This window comes from Pinus tabuliformis, chromosome 6 (assembly GCF_031772625.1).
Source record: "Pinus tabuliformis cultivar Carrire ecotype Pingquan chromosome 6, CPIR1, whole genome shotgun sequence".
Taxonomy (NCBI): domain Eukaryota; kingdom Viridiplantae; phylum Streptophyta; class Pinopsida; order Pinales; family Pinaceae; genus Pinus; species Pinus tabuliformis.
Window position 1 is genome coordinate 99397831 of NC_142292.1, and position 18653 is coordinate 99416483.

Below are 18653 nucleotides of genomic sequence, written 5' to 3' on the forward strand. Positions count from 1 at the left end.
CACACCTTCTTTGTACAAATGCTGGAAATGAGAGGTTGCAACCACTTTTATCAAAGTTGTGCCTTTGAGAACAGCCCCATCTGGTGAGGTGATTTCAGCAATATGGTTTCTAGAAAGTCGAGTTCGGATTTGCTTGTGAAATAAGGCTAAATTTTTGTCTCCAGACACAAGCCAGAGATTGCGTGATTTGAGCCTCAAGGATTCTTCCTCCTCTCTGAATGATCGGAGAGTGCTGAGTTGGAGCTCTTGTTCGATCCGAATTTCTGAGCAGGTAATGTCTTGCAGCTCCAGGCCCCTTTGCAAATCAAGCAACTACTTTATATTCTGTTTTCTATGACTAGTGGGGGAGTCTATGGGCTTTTTTATCCATTCTTTCAAGGTTGTTTTGGTGGCCTTTAGCTTTTGCTCCCACACATAGCTGGGTGATCCAAGAACATGGATGGACTAGGCCTTCTTGACTGTATCCATAAACCCTTCTCTGTCTACCCAGAGAGGGCTGAACCAGAAGGGGATTGGCCCCAAATTTTCCTCTTCTTCCAGCAGAAGAAGAATGGGTTTATGATCTGAAGTTAGCTTTGGTAGAATTTTTGTGGAAATGATCTTCTTTTTTGAAAGGAAGGTGCTCTGAAGTATGAATCTATCCAACTGAGCTGAAATGTGCTCCGCCCCAACTCTGTTATTTTTCCATGTGTAAAGCCCTGTTTTTGGCTTAAAGTTGAGTATATCCCATTGTTGAATCAGGTCTTCCACGAAGGGAAGGAAGTTGTCCCTGCTACTGATTCCTCCTCTTTTTTCCTTTGGGTCAAGGATTAGATTGAAGTCTCCTGCTAGAATTATATTTGTGAGGGAGTAAGCTTCAAGGAAATCGAACAAGTTTTTCCAACAGTATTTCTTTTCTGCATAGAGGATAGGTACGTAAAGATTAAAGAGAGCAAAGGTAATCTTATTAGGAAGGTGCCGGATTTTGGTGTAAATCCAGTGTTGCATCTGAAAGGAGCTCTCAAGTTGAAACTTGTCTTGCTCGCAGAGAGTGGAAAGCCCACCGCATGTACCCCTTGTAGAGCTATAAAAAGGGTCTCTTTCACCTCTAATTACCTCACATTAATATGTCAATCCGGGAGCGTTTTGTTATTTCAAAGAGTGACTCAGTCTGAGGCTATCATTTGTCAGAGTAATGCTAGTAGTACAGCGTTTAACAAAGATACAAGAGTAAACAGATGCTTGTCTATAACTAAGTTACTTCAAATGAATAAATCATACACTCTAAAACTAGGCAACTTATCAGTCAAGGGTTCGACAACAATAGCCCATCCCTTTGGAAACTGATGGAAAGGAAATTAGAGCATGGACCATGGGTCTGGGAGCTAGACAGTAAATGCCAAGGCTCACTATAGCGACAAATCGTCTCTCACACCAAAATAACAAATGCGAGTAAATGAAACAGCAAGTAGAAAAATGGAACAACAAATAAGAAATCGAACAGCAAATCTGGAATGGAACAGCAATGCTAAAATGGAACAGCAATTCTGAAATGGAACAACAATCGAACAACTAAATCTCACGAGCAGTAATCAAGCATTATCCTACCAACTAAAATGCACTCATTGTAATCAAACATCAATCTTTCATTCTCCAGGCAAATCAAGCAGCACGCACTAATGGAACAGCATTAATTACTAATAAGTTATGGAACAGCGTTTGGAAATCATACACAAACACAACACACTTGAAGAGTAATCTGATCTAGCACCAATCGTCATTAACAGGAATACAACTGCATTTCAAAATGGAACAGCATTACTCCTGAATCGTAAAGAACACAACTTTCAGATAAATTCCATAACACAAATATACAACATAAGAGCTCTGTAACAAAATAGTAACAATGTTCAGTCAAGACTTAATAATAGTCAATCAACTCTGAAAGGATTAGTGATATAATGCAGAGTCAATACAACAGTTCTTGTCTGTAAAAACCTTAATGAATGAATCTTAACAGAGAATATGATGTAACTTATAAAGCATATCAGATTACCAAATAATGAAGATAAGCAAACCACGCAGAAATTAAATCGTAGTGATACAGAAGCAAGTGTCCTCCAGGGCTGGGCCCTTAGCCTCCAAGGGTCACCGCTTTAAGTTAATCCAGACACAGAGATAAGATAATCACCAAGTTTATATTAATGCATAAAACAAAAAGTACAATGAGCCAAGTTCAACGAGACTCGATGATCAAAGTTCGATCTTTAACAGAAAGTTACATAAAAGCATAATTCCATTTTTCAAAGCTAACAGTGCCATCCCTTTATATAAGGGTGACGGCGGAGATGTCTAAGCAATAAGATAAATAAAGCAGCGATCCCTCAGGATCAAAGATCCTGAGGGATTCGCCAAACTGTTAATCCTTAATCACTTCTTTTCTTCTCCGCCGAGCTGGTGTCTTCTCCTCCTTTTCCGGGACGGTTTGATTCAACCTGCTTATCCTCGTTTGCACTCGGTCCTTCGTCAAAGGGACAACAGTTACCCTATTCTTGTCTTTTTCTTTGGAACAGCAGCTCCTCGTTTTTACCCCTTCCTGCACAAGAGAATGACAACTATCAGCGGTTAAGTCTTGCATACTAATCCCACATATTTTGTTATAATTCTTTATTGTTTTCCACTTTCATGATGCAAAAAGGTTCACAAGTTCCACTGAAAAGCCATTGAAATGATCATCAAAAACATACCTTTTTAGTACTCCACACACCCCCCTACTTACCTTGTTTCATGCCCTCACGAAAACGTTGTAGTTGACATGCAAAGCAGTGAGAGAATAGGCTGGAGAAGGAATCTCATGCGGAGGCCTACAACCATGGTGAGTGACGAGGTAGTCAAAGAACTGGCATGTTTGACCCTCAGGCATCTCATATAGGGCTTGATATATGGGTGCAGGGTGCCAGATAATTTGACTGCGGAATCTATATCCTAACCGGGATGGCCCTGCCCTCAAAATGCTTTCGCCATAGAGGTTCAAACGGTTGGCAGCTAATTGAAAATTCTCATGCTTAAATGGCTCCCTGAGTTGGATGTTTAGATTAGAGCTTCGGTACCAAAATTTGGCTGCATCAATGGTGAGGTCTTTGATAGAAAGAAAATATTCTAAACTTTGTCGAATGAGTGCCTCGTGCATGGGTCCTAACGTTTCAATGACACCCGGAGTTCTCATGAGGTTTCTATGTGCTTTCCACAACTGTATTGGGTCCCTAGGCTCAGCCCTTACCCACAAGTCTAGGCCATTTTCCTGCCTCTGGAAAGTATTATAGGCTTTGAGCCATTTAATCTGATTAACCCCGAATGAGATGAATGCTTGCAATTGGATGTCTCCAACAAAAGGGCCAGGGTTCAGTTCAGTCTCCTGATCTAGCACGAGCTTATGCAAATAGAATTCACACAGCAATCTCTGGATCTTCACCCCATAATGTTTACAAAAATCTATAAAGTCATTGACAGTGTTAATTTGTATAGGGGCGCCTGCTTTAACAGCTTTTATTTTTAATTGTAAATACCGTTCCAGTAAAAACAGAGCATAGTTTTTGGCAGGGGCCCTACATGCTAAAACGTCATTGTATAAAGAACACAAGGTATCCATCTGCTTGATAACAGTATCTAGCCTACGAGTTACCTTTGCAACTTTCTCTTGTTCCTTTCGCCACCCTTCAAAGGCCTGGCTTTCAGATTGATTGACGTTCCTTAGTTGTTGTTGTAGTTCTTCATACTTCTCGCGAGGGACTGTTTGCTCTCTAAGCCTTTCTGCTTCTTGTTGAGCCTGTTTCAATCCCTTGTGCAAGGTCACTGCCTTTGGATCTCTTCTCCATGCAGCAGTGGAGGTTGTCAACTCCTGAGGTTCCCTTCGAATTGCCTCGCCTCCCATGGTTTCACTATGGATTCTCAATGGAACAGCAACTACTTGTGCTGTTTGAAACACAGAGGGGGAAATAATCGCAAGATTTTGAAAAAAAACATAGAGTATGCGACAGAAATGGCTTATGAACAGCAACTTGTAAAAAAAATAGAAATATCATGTCGTTAAGCCGTGCCATTCCCTGGTACACTATCTTTCCCGAATAGTGAGCTGACACATAACTCGAGGAATAATGAGGTTAACCTCCCCCCCCCACAATGTGATAGGTTGTCCCAGCCATCAAAGAAAGGAGCAGCACCCGATCTGCAACCAAGTCATAAAGGAACAGCATATGAAAATATGCAATGTTTAGAAAAACAAAGAGTTACCGAAATCGAGGCATAAAGTTGGATCGCGTATTATGTAAGAGGTTGCTGTGATATGATGCGAGGCTAGGGGATAGAACGTCTGTCGTACTTGCCAAATCTCAAGTGGTCATTGTCACCTCCTTTGCTATGATTGGTGGTAATAAATGTTCATGCGATATATAAGTCGGGAAATAATGTATGATTAGTGCCTAGGATATAAGAAACAAAAGAGTATTAGTATCTTACCTATTAGTGCAATCAATGTGACTTCAATACCATTAACAATGCTCTGCTGCCGACAGGTGCCCATAACCTTGGCAGAGTTTTTTATTTCACCCCTGGAACCATGATCCTTTATGTGCATATTAAGGAATGAAATGTCAAAGTGTAGGCCATTATGCTGGCTTGGTAACCAGTTAGCCATAATGCCATTCACGAGGAGGGAGCGAAGAGTGGGCAGGCCGGCTCGTGATGAGACCTCCTGTTCCAAGGTTTGTTTATTTGATATACCTTTTGGACCATATCCCTGGTGTGGTGGTTGTAGTGGGAATGCCACTTCACTTCCATCCTCATGATCATGGTAGGTTGGCTCTTGATGAGACCCCCTATCCTACATTTGACAACTTATAATTCATCTTTTTACTTTCTTCTTTTTCATAAAGCACTTTTCCTTACTTATACACAAAGGGTGGTTCAACACTCCTTAAGAGTAGGAATGGTGGAAGAAGTCTTATCATCTCAATAGGAAGATATAAACCCTTTGCTTTTATTCCTAAACAATAATCAAAGAGGATTAAAGAGAATGTCATGATAAAGATAACCAATCAAGGCAAAATTAGTAAGACAATGTCAACAAAAGATGATGAATAAGTATGTCCTTCCTTTTGTTCTCTTAACGATACAGAGCCTTATAAAGATAGCGATTTATAATTTTCTGATTTCAGTATGTTGTGATTTTGTGTTCATTGCATAAGTGCATAGATGTCTCTAAAATACTTTGAAAGAACAGGAGCAAGAAGCATCCTCAATTTAGATCAGCAAAAGGGATAAGCTGTTTCACAAGGAGAGAAAAAGTATGTTAGAAGTGTTCCTTTTGGGAAGAGGAACAACAGAGGAGCATAGGTCTCGAAAGTGCAAATGACGTTCCTTTTGAAAAAGGGACAGCAGAACACACCAATGCCGTTCCTTTTGAAAAAGGAACAACAGCCATGAAAAATGTTGTTCCTTTGAAAAAGGAACAGCAAAAGATGCAAAAGTGTCGTTCCTTTGAAAAAGGTACAGAAGAAATCAAAAATATGTTGCGCCTTTGGAAAAGGGATAGCAAACACACCGCAGTGCCGTTCCTTTTGAAAAAGGAACAGCAAAAATCAAAATGTTGTTCCTTTTAGAAAAGGAACAACAAAACAAGCAAATGTTGTTCCTTTGAAAAAGGAACAACAAAAATCAAGAGTGTTGTTCCTTTTGAAAAGGAACAACAGAAAAATCAAGAATGTTGTTCCTTTTGAAAAGGAACAGCAGAAAAATCAAGAATGTTGTTCCTTTTGAAAAGGAACAGCAGAAAAATCAAGAATGTTGTTCCTTTTGAAAAGGAACAACAGAAAAATCAAGAATGATGTTCCTTTTGAAAAGGAACAGTAGAAACACGCAAATGCCATTCTTTTAGAAACGGAATGGAAAAAATCAAAATCTTTGAGCGAAAATGACAAGAACACATTTAGTTCAAGCATATGTACACGAACAACTTGAAGAAAAGAACTTATGTACAAATTTTAAAAAGAAATGAATTCCTTAATGAATTACAGGTGAGGAAGACTTCTCTTCCTCTCCTAAAATTTCCATATCAGTGTCTCGGCTTAGCTGCTAGCAGAAGGAATCTCGAGTGAGTGGTTTACAATAGAGACGAACTCGGTGGCCATTTACTTTGAAGGAATATCCAGAACCGTCAATGGTGATTAAAGTGAGGGTCCCATTGTCATGTACCTTCTAGATTTCGTATGGTCCCAACCAACGAGTCTGGAGTTTCCCAGGGAAGTGAAACCGAGAGTCGTACAACAGAGCCTAGTCTCCCTCGTGGAAGACTTTATTTTTTATGAGCGTGTCATGCCATTTAGCTCGTTGTTGTTGAATCAGTGTTGTATTTTGTAGTGCAGAGAGCCTAATTTCGTCCAATTCATTGATCTGTTGTAGTCGATTAATTTGTGCCTCGCTTAGATCTAAGACAACTTCCTGCGCTGTTCATAATGTTTGGATTTCAAATTCTATAGGAAAAATGGGTTGTTTTCCAAACACTAATTGATAAGGTGAGTAATCAATGGTGCTTCTCCATGTTGTTCTATAGGCCCAAAGTGCTTCAGGTAGTCGGGCAGCCCAATCACGCCTATGTGACGCAATGGTTTTCATTAGGATTGATTCTATTACCTTATTGATGCTTTCTACTTGTCCATTCGCCTGTGGGTGATATGGGGTAGTGATTTTATGCTGGACATGATAATTATTAAGTGTTGCAGCTAATCTATTCCCAGCAAATTGTGGTCCTCCGTCTTAATTATTTCCCTTGGAAGGCCATAACGTACAAATAGATGGAACAGGAACTGTATGACAGAGTCCTCTGTGGCTCTTGGCAATGCTTCTGCTTCAACGGCAACAGCAAACAGATGTTCGTCCAGAAATTGATCTTCGACCGTTGCTGCATCAATTGGCTTTGGCATTCTTGAGAGAAAATCGGCTACAGGGTTTTCTTTGCCAGGCTGATCCTTGATTGTGATATCGAATTCCTGCAATAAAATCAACCATCTAGTTGTTCTGGCATTTGTGACAGGCTTATTTGATAAATATTTTATGGCGGAATGATCTGTATACAAGATAACAGGATAGCTCGTAATATAATGTCTAAACTTATTGACAACATGTATTACAGCTAGGAATTCTTTTTCAGTAACAGTGTAATTTAATTCAGTAGGGGATAAATTTTTGCTGATGTAATAGATAGCGTATGATTTTTTATCCTCATCCTGCCCAAGGATTGCGCCAATGGCTGTATCTGAGGCATCAGATGATATTTGAAATGGAAAATCCTAGCTTGGTCCTCGAAGGACTGGGGCTGTGGATACGAGCTTCTTTAAATCCTTGAAAGCACGTTCACATTTTTCTGTCCAAAGAAAATCAACGTTACGAGTTAGTGCATATAAAGGTGCAGCAATGTGTGAATAATGTTCTATAAATTGTCTATAATAACCAGAAAATCCAAGAAAGTTGCATACCTCTATTTGAGTAGTAGGAGTGGGAATAAGCAAAATTATTTGAACTTTGGCTGGGTCTACCTGAATGCCAGCTGCTGAAACATAGTGTCCTAGAATAAGTCCTTCAGTCATCATCATGTAGCATTTTTCGTGGCTTAAGCAAAGTCTAGTAGCTATGCAGCATTGTAGGACTTTTTCTAGGGTGTCTAGTGCTGGATCAAAATCATCTCCATATGGTGTAAAGTCATCCATATATACTTCACGTCCATCATTTATTAAATCTGCAAAAATGCTAAGGATAGCCCTTTGGAATGTGGCGGGAGCATTACATAGGCCAAAAGGTAGAACTCGGTAGGCAAATGTTCCCCAAGAACAAGTAAAAGTAGTTTTGTCCTGGTCTTCAAGGGCAATCTGAATCTGATTGTATCCACTGAAGCCATCCAGGAAAGAAAAGAATTTCTTTCCTGCTAAAGTATCTAGTACTTGGTCTATGAATGGGAGAGGAAAGTGATCTTTTTGTGTTGCTTTATTGAGTTCCCTGTAATCCACACAAATTCTCCATTTCCCATTCTTTTTTGGTACCACCACAAGCACAGAGACCCATTTACTGTCAGAAATAGGATAAATAAAATTAACATCTAAATTTTTCTGAAGTTCAGCTTTTACCACGTCCTTTAGATGAGGATTAAGTCTTCTTTGCGGTTGATGAACAGGTCTAGCATCTTTTCCTATATAAATGTGGTGTGTACACAATTGTGGATCGATTCTTTTCATATCAGGGTAATCCCATGCAAATGCTTCCTGATATTTTCTTAACAGATGGATGAGCTTCATTTCTTGCTTAGGTGTGAGGTTGGCATTGATATTTAAATTTTTTCCCGGTTCAATTTCCACAGTTTTACTATTTGCGACAGAAGTAATAGGTATTGTTTGATCATGTGTATCTTTCAGAGGATCTTCTTCTAATTCATTATCAAATGCTGCTTCTATCATGTGACATTGTGTGCAGGATCTGGATTCAGTTTTACTAATGAAGTTGTTAATGGCATCATCTTATGTTTGATCTTTAAAGTCAAGTGTCTCTTGTATAGTCAACGGAGATCTAATGTTGTCAGTAAGGTATGATACAGGGTGCTTGTTAGTTTTAATTATTGTAACACTTGGCTGCGCTGGAGGGTATAAAACTAAATTCTTGATATCAGGTCCTTTGGTTATGGTCATGTTTCCTTGCCGGCAACCAATGTAAGCATTGACAGTGGTAAGCCAAGGTCTACCTAGGATTAGCGGGTGTCCATCAAGTCGGGTTTTTGGATTAATTATCAGGAAATCGGTTGGATATTCCCAGGAATCTACAGAGACCATGACATCATGTAGAGTACCCTCTGGTCTAACCACAAATCAGTCAGCCAATTCTAACAAAGTAGAGGTGGGTTCTACAGATGTAATGCCAAGCTTTTGACAGGTAGTGGTTGTTAAAATATTGATTGCAGCTCCTAGATCAACTAAGGTATTAGACAGGGTCTGACCATAAATTTGAACAGTTACAATTGGATTTCCTGGGTCTTCATATTTAATGGGTGTTTCTTTCCCGGATAATAAATCAGATAAAGTACCGACTACTTGGACTCTTGGATTAGTTGTTATATTCCTCCTTGGTTTCTTTATGCACAATTCTTTGATAGTTTTTGCGTATATAGGAATGTCTTGAATGGCTTGGAGGAATGGGATTTTTATGTACAGATTTTGTAATTCTCCCAGAATGTCGAAGTTAGGATATTGCAAATGTCGAGGTATGACTAATCGTTATGGGAATGGAGGAGAGGATGTGGTTGCTTGATTATGAGTCTACTGCTTATTTACATCCTCTTGTTGCAACTGATGTTCTCTTGATAACTTATGTTTAATATGAACTGTTTTATCTCCCTCAGTTTCAATAATACGTCCAGATCGTAACTGAAGATCGTTACACTCCCTCAGGTCGGGTCCTATTTCTGGTGATTCTATGATTTGAAGAGATTGGACCAGTCTGTTATTTGGATTGGGATTGGGTTGGGCTGGTAGTTGCGGTCTCAGATTAGACTGGGGATTTTGTTGTAAAGCTGGCAGAGTAGGTTGAGGGAGCGGAATAGTTCCTACTGGCTGGTGCATCAGTCTTTGCCAGTTTGTCTGCCAGGGTGAACTTTGTGAAGTAGGGGGAGTCCATTGTGGAGGATATGGGCTATTTTGCCAATATGGTGGAGTGTAAGGGAAATTCGGCCAACCATATTGGCTTGCCTGATTCAACCATGGGTTTGAGGAAGGAAACGACGGTGGTGACCAATTTGAAAATGTGGGTTGGGACTGACTTTGCCACATACTATATTGTTGAGCATTATATTGTGGAGGCTAAAAAGAAGAAGTTGGGTCTGGAAACATACCAGATTGTCTCGGCTGCCACTGGCGGCGCTGGTTGATCAAGTACACCGATTCTGGTTCTTCCTCCGCTTCCTTATATACTGCTTTTAATCTAGGAAATGAGGGGCAGCTTTCTGTAAGATGATATTTTGTACAGATGGCACATGTTTGGACTGTATCCAGTGGACACTCCTTGTGACTATGCTTTTTCCTGCATCGGGGACAGAAGATCGCCAAATTCTATTCTGCCTCCATCTGCTTTTGTTTGGCCTGCATAATATCAAGTTGTGTAGTTAGTGTCCCTAGAATATCAGTTTTAAAATTTTCTAATAAATTTCTAATATCTACATGTGTTACTCCTTATGTTGATATTTTGTTGTCTCTTGTAAATCGATCATATTCTGTCAGTTTTATTCTTGTGCTGCCTCTCGAGCTCCTGATACATAAATCAATGATGTCAGTAAAATTCTCTTGATAAATATCCCCTTTCCCATGATGTTTAATGTTTCAATCCACTGTTCCTTCATGCCCCTTATTAATGCAGTTTTTAACACATTATCAGGTAAAGGTAGTGATGCATAAGGAGATCTTTGTAAATTGTATTGAAAACGTTCCACATACTCTTCTAATGTTTCATTCGGTTTGGCTGTCATTTGGAATATTTCGTCTTTCAATTCTCTAGACCTACAATAATCCTGATATTTTTTTAAGAAGGATTCTTTCATTTGATCCCAATTGTTGATGACCCCACCACCTAGTCCCATAAACCATCTTAAAGCAGCCCCTTTTAATGTAAAGGGGAATAATTTCAATTTCTGGGGATCGATGGTGTAATCATATCCCCTGCACAACACATCGAATTCGAATAAAAATGCATCCGTATCTTCTGATGTGAGACCATGAAATGTAGGGATATGTTGAAGAGGGATAGCTTTCATGGGCGCATTTGCTGCAGAATCCACTATAGGATATTGTAATGTAGAGGTTTGAGTGTTTGGCTGGTTCTGAGCCATAGGATCGAATATATGCCAATAACCTTCTGGGATATCTAGGAGGGTATTCCTAGGTTGAGAGGGAACGGTTTTGGCAGGGATAGTTTTAATGACACTTCCTTTATCTGGGATAAGGGGAATACCTGATGTCTGAGGAGATTGGACTCCTTCAACAATGATTTTCGCAGCGCTCCCCTTATCTGGGTTGTTTAATGGCTGATCTGTTCCAATGGGAGATTTTGGTTCCTCGGTTTCCCCTGTTTCTCCTTCTCCTTCACAAAAGTTGCTGAAATTCCCTTCCTGCAATAGTTCTGGAGTAGAATTTTCAATTTCTTGAAAGTCCTGCTCTTCAGTTTGACTATGCACCTCAGCAAAGGCTACAGATGGTGATCCTGTGGCCTGAAGGGAACTAGTAGGTTGTTTAGAAATGATTTTCCTGGGGCCTACTGATGGCTGAGATTCTGTTTTCTTATAAATTTCGTCTATGAAGGTCGTTCGGCCAAGGGTCACCGCCCCCTTAGCTTTTTCGGGTTTGGATGGAAGCTTAATATTCTTTTCTGGTTTTTTTGCTTAGTCATGCACTCAAATGAACTACTAAATTCTATTCAAACAAAGCAACAGCAAATCTGTTAGGAAAGCGGACAGTGGAGCAGGGCTTTTACATGCTCCGCACGTAGGTTCTTACCTTCCATTTTTAAGATCCAACTCTTCCCTAGAAGGTTCATACACTACTCTGAAAAAGGCAAATGGCTACACTCTTTCCCCGGAAACGACGCCAAAATGTAGAGCTATAAAAAGGGTCTCTTTCACCTCTAATTACCTCACAATAATATGTCAATTCGGAGCGTTTTGTTATTTCAAAGAGTGACTCAGTTTGAGGCTATCATTTGTCAGAGTAATGCTAGTAGTACAGAGATTAACAAAAATACAAGAGTAAACAGATGCTTGTCTATAACTAAGTTACTTCAAATGAATAAATCACACACTCTAAAACTAGGCAACTTATCAGTCAAGGGTTCGACAACAATAGCCCATCCCTTTGGAAACTGATGGAAAGGAAATTAGAGCATGGACCGCGGGTCTAGGAGCTAGACAGTAAATTCCAAGGCTCACTACAGCCACAGATCGTCTCTCACACCAAAATAACAAATGCGAGTAAATGAAACAACAAGTAGAAAAATGGAACAGCAAATAAGAAATCGAACAACAAATCTAGAATGGAACAACAATGCTAAAATGGAACAGCAATTCGGAAATGGAACAGCAATCGAACAACTAAATCTCGCGAGCAGTAATCAAGCATTATCCTACCAACTCAAATGCACTCGTTGTAATCAAACATCAATCTTTCATTCTCCAGGAAAATCAAGCAACACGCACTAATGGAACATCATTAATTACTAATAAGTTATGCAACAAAGTTTGGAAATCATACACACACACAACACACTTGAAGAGTAATCTGATCTAGCATCAATCGTCATTAACAAGAATATAACTGCATTTCAAAATGGAACAACATTACTCCTGAATCGTAAAGAACACAACTTTCAGATAAATTCCATAACACGAATATACAACATAAGAGCTCTATAACAAAATAGTAACAATGTTCAGTCAAGACTTAATAATAGTCAATCAAATCTGAAAGGATTAGTGATATAATGCAGAGTCAATACAACAGTTCTTGTCTGTAAAAACCTTAATGAACGAATCTTAACAGAGCATATGATGTAACTTATAAAGCATATCAAATTACCAAATAATGACGATAAGTAGACCTCGCAGAAATCAAATCGTAGTGATACAGAAGAAAGTGTCCTCCGGGGCCGTGCCCTTAGCCTCCAAGGGTACACCACTTTAAGTTAATCCAGACGCAGAGATAAGATAATCACCAAGTTTATATTAATGCATAAAACAAAAAGTACAAAGAGACAAGTTCAACAAGACTCGATGATCAAAGTTCGATCTTTAACAGAAAGTTACATAAAAGCATAATCCTTGTTTTCAAAGCTAACAATGCCATCCCTTTATATAAGGGTGACGGCGGAGATGTCTAAGCAATAAGATAAATAAAGCAGCGATCCCTCAGGATCAAAGATCCTGAGGAATTCGCCAAATTGTTAATCCTTAATCACTTCTTTTCTTCTCCGCCGAGCTGGTGTCTTCTCCTCGTTTTCTGGACCGGTTTGCTTCAACCTACTTAGCCTCATTTGCACTCAGTCCTTCGTCAAAGGGACAGCGGTTACCCTGTTCTTGGCTTTTTCTTTGGAATAGCAGCTCCTCGTTTTTACCCCTTCCTGCACAGGAGAATGACAACTATCAGCGGTTAAGTCTTGCATACTAATCCCACATATTTTGTTATAATTATTTATTGTTTTCCACGTTCATGATGAAAAAAGGTTCACAAGTTCCACTGAAAATCCATTGAAATGATCATCAAAAACATACCTTTTTAGTACTCCACACCCCTTGCACTTATTGCTTTTCGGGCTTTTGTTTTCCATTTTACTTTGTTGAGTTCTACAAGGGATTCCCCTTCTATTTTAGTCTCTTGGAGCATGAGGATCTTGGGAAATTATGATTTCAATAGGTTCTTGACTGCTTCAGCTTTTGAGGGATTCCCTAGACCTCTGTAATTCCAAGAGACTAATCACATTATTTACTAGCAGAGGGAGGGGCAGGACCTCCCTTGGGAAGCCTAGTTCTAGTATTTCTAACAATGGACATCTCAATCATGGGCTGGCTGCCTTGCATTTTTTGTCTCTCCACCTCTTCTTCTCTGGCCTCTTTGTGAGATTTCCTCCCCACTCTTTTCGAAGGCCTCTAAGTTGTCTCATCTTCCGAGGATCCCAAAATCTCTAGAGTTTTCTTCCTTGTCATATCTGCATAGGTTGGGGAACTAGAGAGACCTTTTGGAATTCTGGTTTGGAGAGGGCCTATTTCCTCCTACCTTTTGTCTTTTTCCATGGTGATGGCCTACTTTTTAGCCTCTTTATCTGCTGGATCTAGGATTTTTTCTGGCATACTAAGTATTTCAAAGGGATTGGTGGGTATGTCGGCTCTTGGAGGGACTATGATCCCCTCCGCTTGTACTATGGGAGGAGAACCACTCCCCGTGGGCACTCTTTTCCCTTTGTTTCTATTGTTCTACTTAGTTGTTCCTGTTTTTTGGACCTGAGTCCATTGATCTCCTTTCGCATTCTCAGCCCCCTCCTTTGATTTCTTTTTATAGTGTGTGGCAAAGTGCCCATATCCATGGCAATGCCGACATTTAAATGGGAGTTGCTCATAATCTAGCACTTGGATGTGAGACCAGTCAGCCACCGTGAGTTTTCTAGCTTCAGGGAGGCCTTCCTCCAGGTCAACTTCTACAAAAATTCTCACACAGGAGTACTGGTCCCTCCTTTCTGCTTGATCGATGTATTTGCCAAGTTTATTACCTATGGTTTATAAGGATTTGGGGTTCCAACAATGCAGAGGTAAATGAGGCAAGCACACCCAAACAGGGACAACTGAGGGCACATCCTATGTCAGATTGAACTCTAGAGTCCATTGATTCTGGTACAAACCCTGAGGCCCCATGACATATGGGCCATTTCTGAATACGAGGCTCCTGTCTTCTATTGCTTCAAATACGACTACAAAGAAGCCTTTACTAATGAAGTGACTTTTGATTCCTTCCTTGACAAGAGATCGCCAGCTCCTTTGCACCTAGACATTTATAGATTTAGGCAAGGGCCATAGCCCAGTCAACTGTTCAGTAAGTCTTCTTTCTGCTAGATTCAACACCACTTTGCAGGGTTCTTTAGTTGGCAGAGAAACTATGGGGATGGATTCCACTATTTTGACAAACTTCTATTAGTTTTCGGTTTCTGGACATTTATTGCATGCAGCTACCAGTTCCTAGAATGTAGATAGCTCAAGTGGAAGGGGAGGATCTAGTTTGCGGCCCCCTCCTAGGGCCATGGTATTGGTGTTGCGAGCAGTCTCTCGTTGTGTCGGCTCCTCTTGCATGCACAGAGCCCTCCGCAACTAAGTCTTCTTGATTTCACTTTGAAAATTTTCTCTTTTTCTTTATTTTCTCTTTGACATGTGTCACTTTCACTTTCATTAGCTTTTTCAAGTTTCACTTTCACATTTTCTTACTATCTCAAGTGTTGTTTTTAACCGTCATTTCTCCTGCATGTGTCACACTTTGTAATACTACCAGAGATATATCTAGTGCACTCTTTTACATTAGTTGATCTTACATATCATAATAATATGCATTATAAACTATATCACAACTTAGTGCACTTTCTAGTTGAAGTTGACACTTGTTTTCCAACTTGTATTCTAAGTGTCGCATAGCTACGTTTCAATTATCGTGCTTAGAAATAAGTGTCACTTTTCTATTGTTTCAAGATACGCATGACGATTTCAAGTATTTTGCATCCTCTTTTCTTTTGTTTTATGGTATACGTGTGTGGTCCTTTTTTGGAACTTGTTTTCATGTCTTGTTCCCTCTTCTTCCACTGATCCCACACTTAGACAATTTCAGGCTTTCTCCTGTCCTCACCTTTTGCACACCTAGACTCCCAACTATTGGATGAGTGCATTTCACATTCTTATTTAGCAGTGGTGCATCTCTTGTCTCTTTCAATTGTGCAATGCACCATCCTGAGGATCTCCTCCTTCACAAGTCCATTATGCAATCTTGAAACATAGTCTCTCTCAATATCTTCTTGCTTACCTTTGAAAATTACACCCAAGGATTGTTTTACCTTACCCCCCATTGTGCAGTATGCATTCATAGTGGAAAATGGAGCCACTCCTTGACCTTTACAGTGGGAAACTATGCACACACTAAACCCTCTCCTCAAGCGTTGTGTATTGTGCAGTCACAATGAACAAGCATCCCACCCTTACCTCTTACACTTGCTCACTCCACCCAGAACGAACCCCTCCTACCTCGTGTTAATGGTTCTTAATTGACCTCATCAACATTTGGGGAAAATCTCTTGGTCAGGCCCCCAATTAGACCCTTTTCTATTTGGAGTGGTGGCTCCGACTGGAATAATCGGACCAATTTCCCATAATTAAAAATATGTGGAATGGGATGAATGATGGTGATAATGTATTTATTAAGCAAACAGATATATTCTACTAACCTAGTTATAAATCGCAATAACTTATTATAATACCCGGTAAGCTGATAACATATGTGCTAGAAAGATGTCGTAATAAACACTATAATGTAGATCATTATGCATTTACAATATTAATTCGATCAAAGAAAATTTAATTAATTTGATTAAAGTATCACATATGATAAAAAAATTGTTGTTCATAATATTACATAAATTTCAACCAATCATGCCAATGGTAATCATGAAATACTATCTAAAACATATATATATATATATATATATATATATATATATATATATATATATATATATATATATATATATATATATATATATATCAACGGTTGTGGTTCATTTCGGGTGGCCCATGCGTACGGGAGTTAACCGCCCGAAAAGAGCGATTTTATCTCTCCAGGGCCTGGACACGTGGTAGCCAATGTATGGGCTCGGGCGGAGCCAGGCCAAAACCTTTTACCACCTTCAATCCTCCCGAAATTCCGCTTGTTTCGTAGTTTCCTTTTATATTTAAAAATACATTAAACACTGAAAAACCCCGTAAAATGGCTTTAGACGGACTTGAAATATTATGCATATGCATTCATAAACCCTTTCGGGTCCGGTTTCATCGCATCGGTGCTTTTCCTTCGTATTTTGTTTATTTAACGAAAAACGCAAATACAAAGGAAAATGTTGTTTTACGGAACTCAAAATATATATGTTTTTATTTATAATCCCGTCGGGTCCGGCTATCGTAGTCGCATGAATTGGCCCCACTCCTCTGTGTTGCTCTGATGCGATATTGCAATATCGTAATCGCATATCACACATACCCCTGGGCTATTTGTAAGCACTCCTCTGTAATCGTCGATTGCGATATCGCGATTCAACTTGGGCCATCGATATGCGCGCTTGATCGACGGTCCTCATTGACCCCGCTGATCGCGATCGCAACTGTCATGTGATAGCCCCCGATTGCCTCCGCTTGCCATCGTCGATTGCAATATGCCGATTAGATCTAGACCGTTGATCAGCCAGATCTGACGGCTCCCATGCAAAGTAGTTTTAAGCCGTCGATACTTTGTTTCTCAATGTTTTCTCTATGTTTTTGCCTCTCGATAATGTAATCCGGATTTTTAACAGGTTCCTCTTTTGCGATAGTTTTAAATGTTTGAAGACTTAGAGGGTTTTCTAGGATCCATTTGGATCACAACCCCTCGTTATATATGAGGGAATTGTATTGCATCTATGTAGATCGGTATTCTGAGTGAGAAAGAGAGAGGAGATTGTGTGACAGCGAAGAGGGAATTATAGTGGATCTGTTGTAGGATGTATCTCTTGATTTTACTGGATAATATAAAAGGAAGGACTGGTTGTTTCTCCGTGGGCGTAGCCCAAATTGGGTAAACCATGTATATCTGTGTTTATCTTGTTTTATGTGTTTTCTGTGTTTATATTTCTGCAATATATATTATGTGTTCCATTTCTCTATAATATATAATTTTCTAACATGCAACACCATAGTTTATTTGCAAAAATGGAGCCCTCATAGAATACTTGGCATGATCACGCCAAAAGAAGATTTCTCTGGGAGGAAGCTAGTTGTATCTCATTTTCGAATTTTTGGAGCTACTGTGTATTATCATGTCTTCAAGGATAGCATGAAGAAATTGGAGCCTACAACTAATATGAGGGTATTTATAGGATACACAAAGTCTCCACATAAATATAGGGTGTATTTTCCCTCACTCAGGGTGACATTAGTGAGGAGAGATGTCAAATTTGATGAGGAGAAGGCTATGAGATGCTCTCTAGAGCGAGAATTGAGTAACCCACCAAAGCAGGAGCTTCTAGCTCCAAAGGAGGAGCCTCATGCTTCAAGATGTTGTGAAGTAGTCACATGTGGAGGAACAGACAAGAGGGCGAGTGGAGACACCCACTCAACTAGAATCTTCTAGAGAGGAGAGGAAGAGAGCCAGATAAACTAACATGTTGGTGCAAGATGCATGGTAGCATGTGGGAGATCCTACATCCTTGTGCAAGCAAACGAGGTCACCAAACCGATATACTGGTTATATGTCTCTCATGACAAAACTCATTGAGGTAGAGCCTTCTTCATTTGAGGAAGCAGTTTCTCAACCAGTGTGGGTTGATGCCATGGTGGAGGAGTATGACTCCATCCTGAAGAAGAGTGTATGGGAGGTGGTGTCGAGATTAGAGAACAAGTTAGTGGTTGGTTCCAGATGGATTAACAAAGTCAAGCATGCAACTAATGGGAGCATCGAGAAGTACAAGGGAAGATTTGTGGCCAAAGGCTTCTCTCAAGTAGGAGTGGACTATGAGGAAACATTTTCCCCTTGTTAATGCCTAAATCTACCTCAGGCTGAGAAAGGCAGGTCTAGGGTAACATCAAACCACGCTTAACCTGGTAGCTTGCCCTACCAGGTCGGGAGAGGGCTCTATCCTTGTCAATATCAATGAAAAATTATCAAGGAAGGCTTGAGATGACTGATATAAAAACTAATTTTAGGCTAGGTATGCTTGCTCAGAGGATTTTGATTGATTTTGATGGTTGGTTGCTGGATTAGATGGGGAAGGCGGCTTTGGGTCCGGGAAATCAACACAGATTTGCAGAGGTTTCTGTGGGGTGA